The 15,185-nt window shown below is 29.6% G+C and overlaps 1 pseudogene; it reads right to left on the bottom strand.

Annotated features, from left to right (window-relative positions):
* Positions 1-1,558: 1,558 nt before the first annotated feature.
* Positions 1,559-5,595, bottom strand: LOC123896618 (annotated as a pseudogene).
* Between the last annotated feature and the right edge of the window lie 9,590 nt (positions 5,596-15,185).

The following is a 15,185-nucleotide window of genomic DNA, read 5'->3' as shown; positions in this document are numbered from 1 at the left end:
GAAGCCTGATAGGCCGGCCTGTTTATAATAATAATTATTTATATAATATTATTATTTATATCTTATAAAAAAATATTATTTATATAAATATTATTAGCTTTTAATTATTGCGACTTTTCGTAATCGTATTTGTTATTTGATTAGTTTTTAATTATTGTGTTAATTATATTATTAGCTTTTTCTTAATATTGTAGAAATTATAAAAATTTAAATGTGAACTTTTTAAGGCCTGTTTAGCCTATTTAAAAAAACTATATAGAGAAGTTTTAATGTAACACAGGCTTTTAAACAGGCTACAAGGTCAGGCCAGACTTTTAAAAAGCTCAGGCCAGGCCAAAAAAAATATCATTTGATAGGCCACATACCAGGCTTAGGCCTGAAAAAAATCGTAGGCCAGGCTCAGGCCTGTCAAGGCCTGGCCTGGCCTGGCCTGTTCCCAACCCTAATCACTGCACGTATGGCTATGCATAATTTTGATTGTGAATATTTTTAATTTTTATTATAGAAATTTGATATTTTAAAAATGTTAATCACAACAAGGTAAATTCTAATATGGATCATTTAATCAAGTGGTTCATGGTGGACCAGTCACGAATAACATTATAACGAATACGAATTTTACAAAATCTACCGTTGGATTGAAAGTTTAGATCATATAGATCATCCATGAAAAATTTTAGAAAAATTGAAACCATTTGATATGTTATTGAGACACATCAAGATTAACGGTTTATTAAATAATGTAAATCTTGATGGGTCTTAATAACACATCAAATGATTTTCAAAAAAATTTAAAAAATTTATGGATGATCTATATTATATAAACTTTCAATTCAATAGTGAATTTTGTAAAATTCATATTCGGTAGATCACTTGTGGTCCACCGTAGCATTAACCATCAAAACAAATAAAAAAAGATCTTATATAAATATATTTACATTTATATATTTTTAGAAAAATACGGTCAAAGCAGGACATATGAATGGTGTATTTAGTGAAAAGAGGTCTTGTAAAATGGGGGAATATATGTTACATAAATAATATGGCTTATAAAATGGAGGCGTTCAATCAATCAAAGGAGGGAAATCTAAATAATCTAAAAATATAAATATGTGTCTCATTTTTAAATACTATATTGTGCTACAATGTATAAGTGATCTACTTGATCTCAAGAGAAATATAGAAACAAAAACAAAGTAGAAAATAATTTTTTTTAAAGTTGACACTCAAGTCATCATGTGGTTCTCATATATAATTGTAATAAAAGAAGTATATTGATTCAACTTGATTTCCAAATTTATAATCTTCGTATATACATTTATCGTGTAATATGTGCCTAATCAAAAGTTAAGACTGGCCTAATAAGTCCATTTCTGAGACGAGAGATCTAGAGTGTTGCCATTCTTCAAACCTTTCAATATCACGGGACCAGTGATCCCGCTCCCACAGTGTCAAAATAAGCTCCATATATAGTTCTGATGTGTGTACAGTTCATGTTAGCTTGCATATTAATGAGAGCAATCAATGGAGGAGAAAGCAAGTCTATGCGCGATGGAAACTAATGAGCAAAAATGCACACAATAAACCGTAAAATCTAAACCTGAAGTTCCACATTAAGCTTAGCTTTGCCACTGTTTCCTGCTTGGTTCCCTGAGAAGTTGTCGATAATATACATAGTTACTATTAAATAGTTCAGGAAGAACTTAATTGAAACATACAAAATATATAAAACATAACTTCCTAATGAATATTTACCTGCAAGCTTGCCGATTATGAAAGCATGAAGGGAATGGCCAAGTGATTCAATGTGAAGGACAGTTTGCGAACCAGGATCATCTTTAAGATCAACAACGCTTTAAAAAAAAATACAAGAGAAGTGTTATCAAGAAGCAGAAAATCATAGCTCGGAGGAAATATATCTTTCAAACTTAAGGCTTATCTACCTTAATGTGTACCACAAGTAGTCACTTCTATCGGCTGTGGTATATATTTGTTCTAGTAATCCAACTTTTTGAGGATGAATATGCCTTCGAAATTCCAACAGGTTTGCTTATCCAACTCCATTTTGAACTAGAAGCTTCTAAAGAACCAATATCTTCTTTCGAACGTTCAGTTACAAAGCTTGAAATTGCAGATGCAGAATTAATCTGCCATAAAACAAAAGTTATTTTTACTACATAATATGCTATTTACTTCTTGGACAAGCAAATAAGAAAAAACACATTGACTATATATAGATAGGTTTAATCACAAAATGAATATTAATCACACTTTCTAAATATCTACTTTGACCGGTATAATCGTCATTATTGAAGCAAGCAACTTAACATAAATGAAGGTAACACAAACCTTTGCAGTATTAAGCACTACATTCTTGCAATCTGGTAAGATGCTCACAGACCATGCAGGCAAGTGATATGAATTGCCACTGAAATTTACAGTTTTATCAGATTTGGTGTCCACGTTGGCGAGGAATGCAGCACATACAGATCCTGTATTATAAACTGCAGCCTGAGGGGTTTAAATTGTAAAAGACTGTTAGGAACCAATCCAGATAGTGCGACAAATAGTCCACTCAATGCAGGGAATTCCAATACATGCCAAAATTGGTGCATCATAATCATAACTTGTAGCAATGAAAGGTCCCCCGGTAGTTCAATCGAAGTTGGTCCCTCCATGGTACTTTTTTTTAGCAAACAACAATTGCACTGAAGATGTTTCCTTATATACAAAAATAAAAATAAAAATATAATTTATTTTAATAAATATAGATATTTAGTAGGTTTTTACCTGGAAAATATTTTAATTTTTTTTGTAAAATCAATTTTTTATTTTATTTTTAAGAAATTAAAGACCTTATTTAATTGTTCGTTTTAGGCCACACCCCAGTCCTAGATAAATTCTTCCTTCATTGTATTCTCTTGTAGCCTTTAAAACCACGTTGATTCTCAAATATGGTTTTAGATGGTTTCTCTCCCGACCCCCCTCATTTCTTTTCTACCCCCTGAATTTCCGTTTTTGCCCTTGGGGGGTACTTCGGTTTATACGAACCGAATATTTTTGTCATGCTAAAAAAATTCAGTTTATATAAACCGAAATATTGTGTTCCAAATTTTTTTTCAGCTTTCCTGCATAAATTCTGCATGAGACCCTCAACTTCCACAATTTATTTGAAATACTAAACGATGTCCGATTTGAGTAAATGACCACTCGTTGGAAATCTTAGGGTGTCAAGAATACAAATATAATTTTTGTTTTCAGGGTTAAATATCCAATTGGTTCAGTTTGACCAAATAATGAGTACTAGTACAAAAACAGAGCATAAACTTTTCTCAAACTTGTAGGTAGATTTTCTCATACTATACTTAATGAAATTTAACAATTCAGGTGTCAATCTTGTAGTAAATTTTGTCTTCTTTACACTGGATTAAAAATCATTAGCATACGACTTATATTCAGAGAGCTATGATAAATTTACCACATGTATCTCTACAACATTTTATAGAAACTTTTCTCAAACTTGTAGGTAGATTTTCTCATACTATACTTAATGAAATTTAATAATTCCGGTGTCAAGCTTGTAGTAAATTTTGTCTTCTTTACACTGGATTAAAAATAATTAGCATACGACCTATATTCAGAGAGATATGCTAAATTTACCACAGGTACTCAGGTAGCTCTACACGAATTTTCACATAAATTTTTCTTCTTTTTGGGGGGTATATGTTATTTCGGTTTATATAAACCGGATTTTTTTTCCATGTTTAAAAACTTTGGTTTATATAAACCGAAATTTGTTGGCAAAAATTTTTCATACCGCAAGGGGCAAAATGAGATTTTTGGGGGGTAGAAAAGAAATGAGAGGGTCGGGATAGAAAACTTCATGGTTTTATTGCACTATGGGCCAAATCTGGCTAGGCCTGAGAAGCTACTACATGAGGAGTTTCTTTTCTCACCTCCACATTTCCGTTGTTTCTTGCAAATGCAAAAAAAAAAAATTAATTAATTAGTACGAATTTTAAAATTTTGATGCTTTTTCCCCTTCAAATTATAGAATCTATGAAATAATCTCCATTTAAAAAAGAAAAAAATTAATCACAATTATTTTAATTATGGTGTATTTTTTTTATAAAAAAAAAAGTTACGCATCCAAATTATAAAATTTAAAGTATAAAATATACTTTTCGGGACTTTTACTTTGTCGATTTTTTCTTAGTGTGTTTTGGTAATGACTAAGCCTTTAAAGGGTGAACTATAGCAGAAAAGGCACAAAAGAGTTGGGATCCTCTCCATTTTCATTTATTTCGATTTTTTTCATTACTAAAGTTTTTAAATATGTTCAAGTGTATAAAAATGATTTGACCTCATTTAATGCCACACTTTAAAATTTATATTTCCAAAACTATATAATAATTAAGAAAATTTATATTTCCGATGTTATGTGCAAAATGTAAAAGTGGCCCTTTGATAAAAAAAAAAAAAAACTTTTTTAAATAAAAAAATCATTATCGATATAAATTGCAAATAACATAAAAAAATAATCATTCTAGTAAACATATAAATTATCAATATTAAACCAATTGCATTAAACCAAATAGGACAAGAAACATTGTCATGTTGAAACTAAAAATCAAGGAGTTTTTTTTTTAATAAAATTAAAAACAACACAAAAGTAATCTCCACTAGTGGTGGACGGTGGTGTACGCTAATTCAGTAATTCGTTTAGTTTTTTTTCTTTAGAAAAACTGGGTTTGGGCCTGTATTTTGTTACTATTCCTCTTTTTTTATAAAGAAAAACTGGACCTGGGCCTTACAATATTGTAACATAATTAATTTTTACACCCCTTAACTTACTAATACTATTATCACTGTATTCCCTCCAGACACAAATATAAGAAAAAATAAACGTTTACGCGCTGTTTAAGAAATTTAGTTAAGTGTAGTTAATTTTCTTGATTTAATGCAAAACATGAGTTAAGTTTATTATATTACCCCTCTGGCGCCAATTTGGGTGGGCTAATTTAGCTTCTTCAAAAAAAAAAGTTTATTATATTACCCTTTGAAAAGTGATTTATGCCTTGAAAATCACATAAACTTTTGAAAAGTAAAATGATTAAATAAGGGTATATTAGAAACAGTAGTATTAATTAGTTTAAAAGTAGTTGACTTTTGCTTATATTTGTGTCCAAAATTTAAAATATTTTTTTCTTATATTTGTGTCCGGAGGGAGTAATTATTTTTTAGACCCTCATTTTTAAGAGGTCATATGCACATATTGCACATGGGCTTGGGCGCCCCTGGATGCCGACTCAACACAAAAGAAGCTATACGGTGAGAGTATAATTGCATATGATATCACTGAGCTTACGACTCCACTTTTTTCAAACAACACACATGTATATATACAATTGGTTACAATTGATTAACATGTCAACAATGTACCTTGCAAACATTTTTATCTAAAACATGAACCCTAACATTCACAAAAACTTTTCGAGCTGCTCCAGTGATGTAATCATGAATACTAAACCTATCGAAGTTCGGTTTGACAACACTTCCCTGCCACACCATAACACATTTATTGGCAGGCGTCATCATCTGAATCTTCGTTTTCTTCTATCTCTTTTGAAACATCACTCCAATTCATACGTTTTAGTATTAGTTTTCCATAACTCTTAATTGACTTGCTTTTACCTTCAACCATGACAACGATAATACCATCACAAATCACAGCGCATCCAGTCAAATAATTTTGTTGAGCACTAACATCAACTCTAAAGCGAACCTTTGAATGAGAGAGGTCGTTAATCCTGTAAAGTGACACAAGTCTGTCCAGTGTATTTAGGTCATCAAACTGTTTCCTTAAAATAGTGTATTTTACCCGTGTTGCATGGGTTGGATTTATAAAAATTTAAAAGTTGTTCTACTTAATTTATATATATATATATATATATATATATATATATATATATATATATATATATATATATGCATAAAATATACAACAAATCACTTTTGTTTGTCGAAGTTGAAATAAAAATTAATAGTGTATGTTTAGAATGAATAAAATGAGTATATATAGGCATAACAATCATTTCATTATATATATATATATATATATATATATATATATATATATATATATATATATATATATATATATATATATATATATATATATATATATATATAATTAAAATAAATAATTTAGGATATCAAAAAATCCATATGCGTGGTTGCTGTGGATGTGGATAAAATTCACCATAGACACGAGACAAATATTTTAACAGATACATAAAATTAAATACATGTAAATAATGGCAGCCATGAGCATAGTTCGAGATGTGTTACTGCCTGGGGCTCCATATTTAAAGAGGCATCAAATTTTTTTTTAATAATATATATTACCTTCGGTTCTTAATATAAGAAAGAACTCACCTTTTAGATACGTTGAAATATTGATGTATATATTCTACTATATGGTCTAGATACATCAATCTTGTAAATTTTTTCTTATATTAAGGATTAGAGGGAGTATAACACGTGTATATATATATATATATATATATATATATATATATATATATATATATATATATATATATATATATATATATATATATAAATTTATTTTAATATTATTGTAAATAGTTAGAGGATATAAATTTTTGTTGTTTTTGTAATAGCAATATATTCCGTAAGTTTATACAATTGTCTTTTATTTTTATAAATATATGTAAAAAAGATGAAATGAAAGAAAAGAAAAAAAATACAAAAGATTATATAAAAAAAAAAGCAGGTCAAATAAATGATTATGTATATAGTATTACATTAAAAATTAAGAACAACAGATTGTAATATATCGGTGGTGTTATGTATGTATGTAACAATTAGTTGTGTGTGTTTTTTATGATATATTTATATGCATGACATAGAGCGAATTGTTTATGATTTATTAATATCAGAATTTTAATATTTTAGTTTAAGCTTCATAATTGGTTGGTGATATTCTTGGTGATTGATATGTATGAATTTAAGAGTCATATCTAATACATGAAAATGAGGAAAAACAATAGTGTATTTTGCGTAAAAAAAAAAAAATGCATTTTATTTATCTAATATTCACAAAAAAAAAAAACTTTATGGTATATTATTTGTGATTTCATCATTTATTTAATTAAAATTTGGTACATTTAAAATTTTAAATTAATATTAAAATTCTTAGATTAAGGATCCATTTGGATAAATAACTTATACGAATGTTTATTGTATTAGAACTTTTAATGCGAGAGCTAATATCGTAAGCTCTTAATACTTAATAAGCTATTTACGTTTCCATATGTATATTAAAAATCATTTACATAATTTGAAGCATTTGGATTTTTTGAGCTGTTGAAGTATTTGGATGTCCCATATTACATAAGCATTTGTAAATTTAAGGTTGATTTTGCATAAAAATAAATAAATTTAAAATTGACTCAAAAAAATAAATTTTAAAAAATATAAGTGTGATATTTTTAAATAGATAAGTGTGAAGGTAACAAAAAAAAAGAAGATAAGTGTGAAGAATAAAAAAGATAATCATATAAAAACAAGAAGTTAAGTTTATGTTAATAATGTGTAAAATGGAGCAGATCAGATTTAAAGCGGGATACTTTTTTATAAGCTCCATGTTAAGTCCAATGATAAGTATATTATGAGAGCTTGTTAAAATATGACATAAGTAGCTTATGAAATTTTTATAAACATTTTTTATAAATTTACCCAAACACTAATACAACGACTTATATCAGTAGATAAACTCACATAAGCTTAAAATAAGGCAATCCAAACGGATCTAGGTTCAAAATTAAATTTTCAATCAAGAGTATTAAAGTTTGATCTCTAACTTGAACAATAATTGAGTTATTATTTTTTGTCAATATTAAACTTCAGTTATTTTTTTTTGAAATATGATGTTAAAAGATAACAAAGTAACAAATAGTTTAAGCAAAATTTTTAAATTTTGTTTTAAGGATAGGATATAACAAAAAAAAAAAATATTTAGTTTGTTGAGATATTAATGCTAAATAAAAAGTAATGAATAAAATATATTGATAAGTATGAAATGACATAAAAAATATGTTTAATTAATATTTAATTTTTTTTTCAAGTAAGATGATAGGGATAAAATTGAAAGAAAAAATTATAAGATATAACTCATAAGCTACTTGATTCGAGCACGTTTGACCTAGCTTATTTTTGAGCTTATGCAAACAACTTATGCAATTTTTATGTATTATTATAAGTTTGTCAAGGTAGTTTATGATAAAATAACTTATAAAAATACAATTTTGACTAGTGTGAACGTATAAAATAGCATAAAACCTAATTTATATTACATAAGATGTTTGCATAAGCTCAAAAATAAGCTAGGTCAAACAGATCCGAAATAGCGTTTGAAAAATAAGCTATAAGCTAGTAAAATAAACTATAAACTCTTTTTTTTAAAACGGTTACCAGAGCTTCTAGCTTATAAGCTAAAAGCTATAAGCTATAAGCTAACTTATTGGCCTCCCAAACATAGCCTTGATATATGAATGATAATGTTCTCTGGTGATGGTGGTTTTTGCATAGGATCAATCTGATCATATCAATGTTTACAATCAATACTTTAAAGCCAAAACAATGAGAAGATGATACTTACACCTCCTGATCTATCTATCTATACTAATATAAGAAAACTATAATAACTAGTAAAATAAAAATGCCCTTACTTAAGAATCCACCATGTGTCTAAAGTAGGGGTTTTTAATGTCCAAATTAAGTAACTGAACTAAACCAAGCTGTTTTTCAAGCCAACCAAGCCATATGTCTATATTGTGAGAGTAAAGGTAACTTTGTCCCAAGCCCCATACAAAAATCAGTTTCATTTGAAAAATATTCAATTTCTTAAAAATAAGACATGTGACTTATTCATCACACTTTTTGAATATCCCACACTTTCCCTTTCCCTCTCATATTAGAATTCAAGTTTTGAATTCAAATATTAAAATTCAATGCTTTATTACCTTCTCTCACCAACATAAATCAGAAACAATTGAATCTCTTAATTTTCTCATACACTCATCATTTTATTTCTATCTTTTTTTTTCTACTACTTTTTTAACGAGGGCTGTTATATGGACAACCTGAAATTGTTGTCTGGTATGAACACCGTATCCCACCAAGGCTAATTTACAACTTTCACGCAAATCAAAGTCAATATAAAATAATAAATTGGTGGACCGTAGTGTTATATGGTGTCCGACAACTAAAATGTTGTCCAAATAAAATTTCTCTTTTTTAACTCTTACTACTTTCTTCTTATCATTTAATATTATTCTTCATGTTTCAATATTTTATGTTTTGTTAATCTTTCAAGAGATGACAAAATAGAAAATCGTACTAACAATGTTATGTCTTTCTTGCAGAATCAATACCAGAGTTGCGTTAAGGAATAATGGTATATTTTGAAGAAAGAAGTACACGGGAAAATCAAATACATACCAAGAAAGAAAATCACGCAATGGTTGAAAGAAATATAGTATCTCACTTTTTCTTAACTATATTTTTTCTTCATCTTAACTATATTTTTATTTTGTTTTCATTTACTCTGTTTAAATTTTGTGTCTTATTTTGTCAGGAAAATAAATCAGATGAGTAATAAAGATGAATACCACCAATCCACATTGAGATAGAAAAATGAAGAAAACCTACAAATATAAAAAAAGATGGAGAGGAAGAGCAAACTTGTGTGTCAAAGAGTTTGGGTAAGAAAGTAAGTGTAAAGAGAAAGTACTGATACTGAAATTATTTTGTTTACATTATTATTAAACAATAAATTATAAATAAAGATCGGAGACTTCACAACTTTGATACATGTTATTGTTAAATCATAAAAACATCAAAACATGGTATAATTTTTTAATCAATCAAATAATATAACGAAGAAGTAGATTGAAAATTAGAAAAAGGGAGAATTTATTGGTTGGGTTTTATGATTTGAGTTATTTTTTTTTTTACAAAAATGATTTATTTTTTGTTTATCTGATCATAATATTGTCTTTTTCTTATTATTATGATAAAAATCATGCATGATTCCTCAAAATAAAATGTTTCCTTTTCACTAAATCTGTATTTAGAGATTTTTCAGCTTCATTAGATCAAGTAAAAAACAAAAAGATAGATCAAATGTGATTTTACTCAAATAATAGATTAAAGTTTTGGGAGATTGTGAGTAATAATAGTACCATTCTGTTTTGTGGGTCTCAAGAAAGCTATACACATTTTAATATAATTTAATCAGGTGCAAGTACAACTTGCTTGCACATTACACTTATAAAAGTAGTGAAATGAAATATAAATGATAATATTTTAATAAATATGATAATACTACATTATAAATATTTAAAAAATAAATAAAATATGGGACAAACTACCCGTTGCCTTACCGCTTGGCCACACCACATTTTCGATTCGACATTAATAAATATTAGTATGAGTTGTTCCTCAATTCCAGTTCTAAATAAATTCTATAGAATAAATTGTTACTATAATTTATATATATATATATATATATATATATATATATATATAATTTCTTCTACATTTGATTTTATTTCATAATGAAATTGAACTTATTCGGTTGAAATCAATCAAAGGGGGATTAGGGTCTGATGGTCTCCAATAAAACTATTATCTCCGTCAAAAGAAAAAACCATTATCATACCAACAAAACAAATATCATCAATTGATTGCAAAAAAATTGTAAAACAATTTTAACTCTTTACTTTGTTGTATCCAAACCTCTCAACCCATACTCAAACTACACCACAAAGCCCCGAGAAGTGAAAAAAACGACTCAAAAAGAACAAATATAAACATATTCGAACCGGATCATGTAGTTTCCTTTTCATCTTCATGATAATGTTGTTGACCGGAAAAGTGATGGCTGCGGCGGATATCGTTTCCGACACTGTGGTTCCCGACGAACTTGCTCCGATTGATTTTTTTTTTGTGGGTTTCGTAAAGGAGATACCAGAAAGTATTTCTATGGTAATAGTTTTTCTAAAAAATAGTTGTGGTGGTCTAGATCTTCTACACCATAAAAGTTGGTGGTTGTAAAATTTCAAAAAATTTCTGATATGTAATATTTGATGGTGGAGGAGGAAGAAATGAAGAAGATGGTTGAGGTGAAGACATGGAAGAACAAAGCCAACAAATAAATAATATGGATGACAAAATATAAGTATGCTTTTGATCATAATATTGATAATGATTAAATAAATATTTTTAGAAAAATCAATATTTTTCAATTTTAATTGATAAAGTATAACTTCTAAAATTATAGGCATAACTTCTAAAAATAATTATACGCTTCATACACTAATACAAAGAAATTGAAAATTCAAATAGATCTAAAAAAACTATACTCTTCATACATTAACTTATTTTATTTTAAAAGTTTTCATTATTTAATTTTTATTTGTACAGGGAATGAAAGAATATGCAACATAAGAAAAAATATAGCTCGGATCGGTCCGGAATAAATGTGTAAAACATAGCTCCAAAATTATTTTCTCTCAACAATATTTTTTTAAATAAAGAAAAAAAAAAGAAGAGAAAATGGTTTGTTTAATACTCAAATTAAAATAAAAAATAAATATATGAACGTAATTTAAAAGATTGTTTAAGCGTTTCCAATTTAAAAGAGGTGAAATCTAATTTTTAGTATAAGCGGGGCGGGTTCGGGGTGGGTATCAATGTACCAATTATCCGCCGCAAACCCATCTTTTGAAATCGGGGAAAACCCAAACCCGAACCCAAACTCAGTCAACTCGAGTTTTCCCCGTCAAAGCGGGTATGGTTTGGGTGGGTACCCGCGGGTATGAGTTTTATTGCCATGCCTAACTCTGACCCTAGTAAATGAATTTCCGAGACTTATATATAAATATAAGGGAGAGATCAAATTACACCGGAGTAACATTTGAGTAATGTTACACCGTTCAATAACGCTTCAACGAATACAAATTTTACAAAATCCACCGCTGGATTGAACGTTTATATCATATAAATCATTCATGTTAAATTTTATAAAAATTTAAAATCGTTTGATATGTTATTGAGATTGATCAAGCTTAACGGTATTCAATAAACACATAAAGCGTTAATCATGATCGGTCTCAATAATATATGAAACGATTTTAGATTTTTGTAAAATTAAACATGGATGATATATGATATAAACTTTCAATCCAAAGATGAATTTTGTAAAATTTATATTCGTTGAAGCGTTATTGGGTAACATTACTCAAATGTTACACCAATATAATTTGATCCCTCTATATATATATATATATATATATATATATATATATATATATAATTTTATATTTAAAACCGAATAAAGGTATCAAAGTAAAATTTAAGCCTAATAAATTACAAACGTGGAGAATTAGAAAATAAACAAAAAATAATTACTATATGCATTATTCCAAGAAAACAAACCTATAACAATCAGAACCTAATCTAAGTAAAAATAAACAAGAAATAAATATCAATTCGGCCTATAAAGGATGAACACTATCAGAACACTATCATCCCTATATACATACATTGAAGTTCCCTATTGGCCTTTCAATGATCAACACAAACAGTGCAATTTTTCTTCATCACAATATCAATTCGGACAAGACCAAAGGATCATTCACAATGCTCAACCAACTCAATAATCACTTCGCTCCCTCAGCAACTCTCAAGTATTTAGTAGGTTCAATCACTCAATCAACACAAGCAAATTCATTCAACCATAAGTTTGAGAGAATTCTAAAACCCAATCAATAACAACAATGCTCACTTGAGAGGACTTTAGGGGTGTGACGCAGCTTTGTTTCAAAAAGGTGGTTCCGCAACAAACAATAAATGAATTTATGATAGACTTTGATACCACATTAGAATTATGAGGCCTATGCTCAACCACAAAAGCTAACTTTAGAGTTGAGATTTGCACTTCACTTATAAATGTTGTCTATGCCATAACTCTAGCTAATGTAGTACTTCTAACAAGTATCAGGGTTCAAACCCGTGAAGGCCTTCAATATCGCACCCACCGGGACTGAAATTCTGGAATTTATTTACTGCACTTTATCTTAAGCAGTGCGTGGACCGGGAAGTTTTTACATTGATGCTGAGAATTCTTTGAAGGAATCCGCATGGAAGGCTCTCGACTGGGGAAGGGATGAAAGGGGAGAGGATTTAGCTTTGGAACCGAAAAGGTTGAACCACAAATTGGACACTCGACTCCGGCCGAACCACGGCTGTTTGGATAGGTTGAGTGCGTTAAGTTGTCGGATGGGTTAGCCACCAACTCTCGTCAAGGTAACTGAGAAGCATCGGAAACTCCTTAAAATAAGAAAACGGGCCAAGTAGCATAAGTTTTTTCACATGGCACGTGACATAGACAACTGTAGGGTTCATGTGTATGGATTCATCGAAATTGGGTTGTTAAGATTTGTTGGGTTTTTATATTGGCTACATTTTGCAAAAGCCAACTCTAGCCAGATGCTAGACAAGATGTTGTAACATTATCGTACAACATTGTCTGCTCTGTTTTTGCGCAGAATTTTTATATCAAATCACATACAAGATTTGTTTGAATTATATTTGCAAGCTTATGCGCCAAACCAAAACGAGCCTTGTTCTCCAAGTTTTCCCGAAGGCAGTTTGAGTATTATTATTTAAAACAAAAATATAACTTGTTATATTTTTGAAAATAATATATCGTATTTTTGCGTGACAAACAAATTGGTTATATTTTTGAAAATAATATAGGGTTGGCCACAATTCTTATAGTTGTGTTTGTTTGAAGACCTAACTTGCACATCAAGCCAATTGAAGATTATATATATGTGAAGCCTCAAGCCTTTACAACTCGTGTATTCTAAACCGTGTTTTACAAAGGTGTGAGTTTTTAGGGTTTAGTGTTTGTGTTATTTGTGAGCCTTTCTTGTGTCACTTTGGTGCAAGTTTAAGACTGTGTATTGATTGTTAATTGTAAACTACTCCTAAGCTTTGAAACACGGAGTTAGTGTGTGTGTTTCACTCAAGAGCTTTTAAGCGAGAGTGAGGTCTAGTTTCTAGGAGGGTGTCTCCATCTTGATCGTTATAATTGACAGCAGCACAGTACGTGTTGTTAGAGGGAATTTGGGACGGAATCTCATTATCTAGGAGGTTCATAGGTAGGATTGCACGCCTAGTGTCTAGGCGAGAAGTCAAGTACCGGGTGTTGGTCGAGGGCTTTGAACTAAGCTATTATAGTGGATTCATTCTTGGATTGGTATCCCTAGAGTAGGTGACGTTGCACTCAACTGTGTTAACAAACGATCTGTCTTATTTATCTTCTTGCACTTAATTTATTTTTAACTTGTCTATTGTGTTCTGTACTGGTACGAGATGCTGTAGCATCTTTCGCGACATCTTTCCACCAGCCTTGCCAGAATTTCAAGATCCTTAGGTAATGAATGAATTTGTTCCTAAATGAAGGATGAAGAGGTGTTGAAGCCAAACAACCTCTCCATCCTTCATTTAGAAACAGATTCCTTCATCAACGAGGATACTTAACATCCCGATTTCGATGAATCCATATACATGAACCCTGATGTTGATCGTGTCATGTGCCATGGGGGCAAAGTTACTCGGCGCATTTCTGATAACAAGTATCTGATGCTTCCCGGTTACCTTGACAAGAGTTGGCGGCTGACTCGTCCGACAACTTACAATGGAGATACCAGCGTCTTTAAAGGACGGTTTTACGCACTTAACCAATCCCAGACAATTGTGGTTGGACCGGATGTTGAATATGTAAATTGTTTTTGGGTTTGTTAGTTTTGGGCCTTAGGAAGTTTAAGCCCAAAATTTAGTAATAAGTAGTAAGTCTAAAGAATGTTCTAGAGATATGTAGAAATAAGTAGAAGTCATAGTAGAAAATGTATGTAGAAGTATAGAGAAGTTTGTAGAACTCTCTCTTAGAAGTATGTAGAAGAGTCTCTAGGAGTATGTAGAACTCTCCCTTGAAGGCTATAAATAGGGGAGAGCTAGTCATTTGTAAATCAAGTCAAAAATTACAAACACTCAATAATATAAGTAGCATTCTCTTCCAACAAGTT

This window comes from Trifolium pratense, linkage group LG7 (assembly GCF_020283565.1).
Source record: "Trifolium pratense cultivar HEN17-A07 linkage group LG7, ARS_RC_1.1, whole genome shotgun sequence".
NCBI lineage: Eukaryota > Viridiplantae > Streptophyta > Magnoliopsida > Fabales > Fabaceae > Trifolium > Trifolium pratense.
This window is presented reverse-complemented; position numbering and strand designations above follow the sequence as displayed.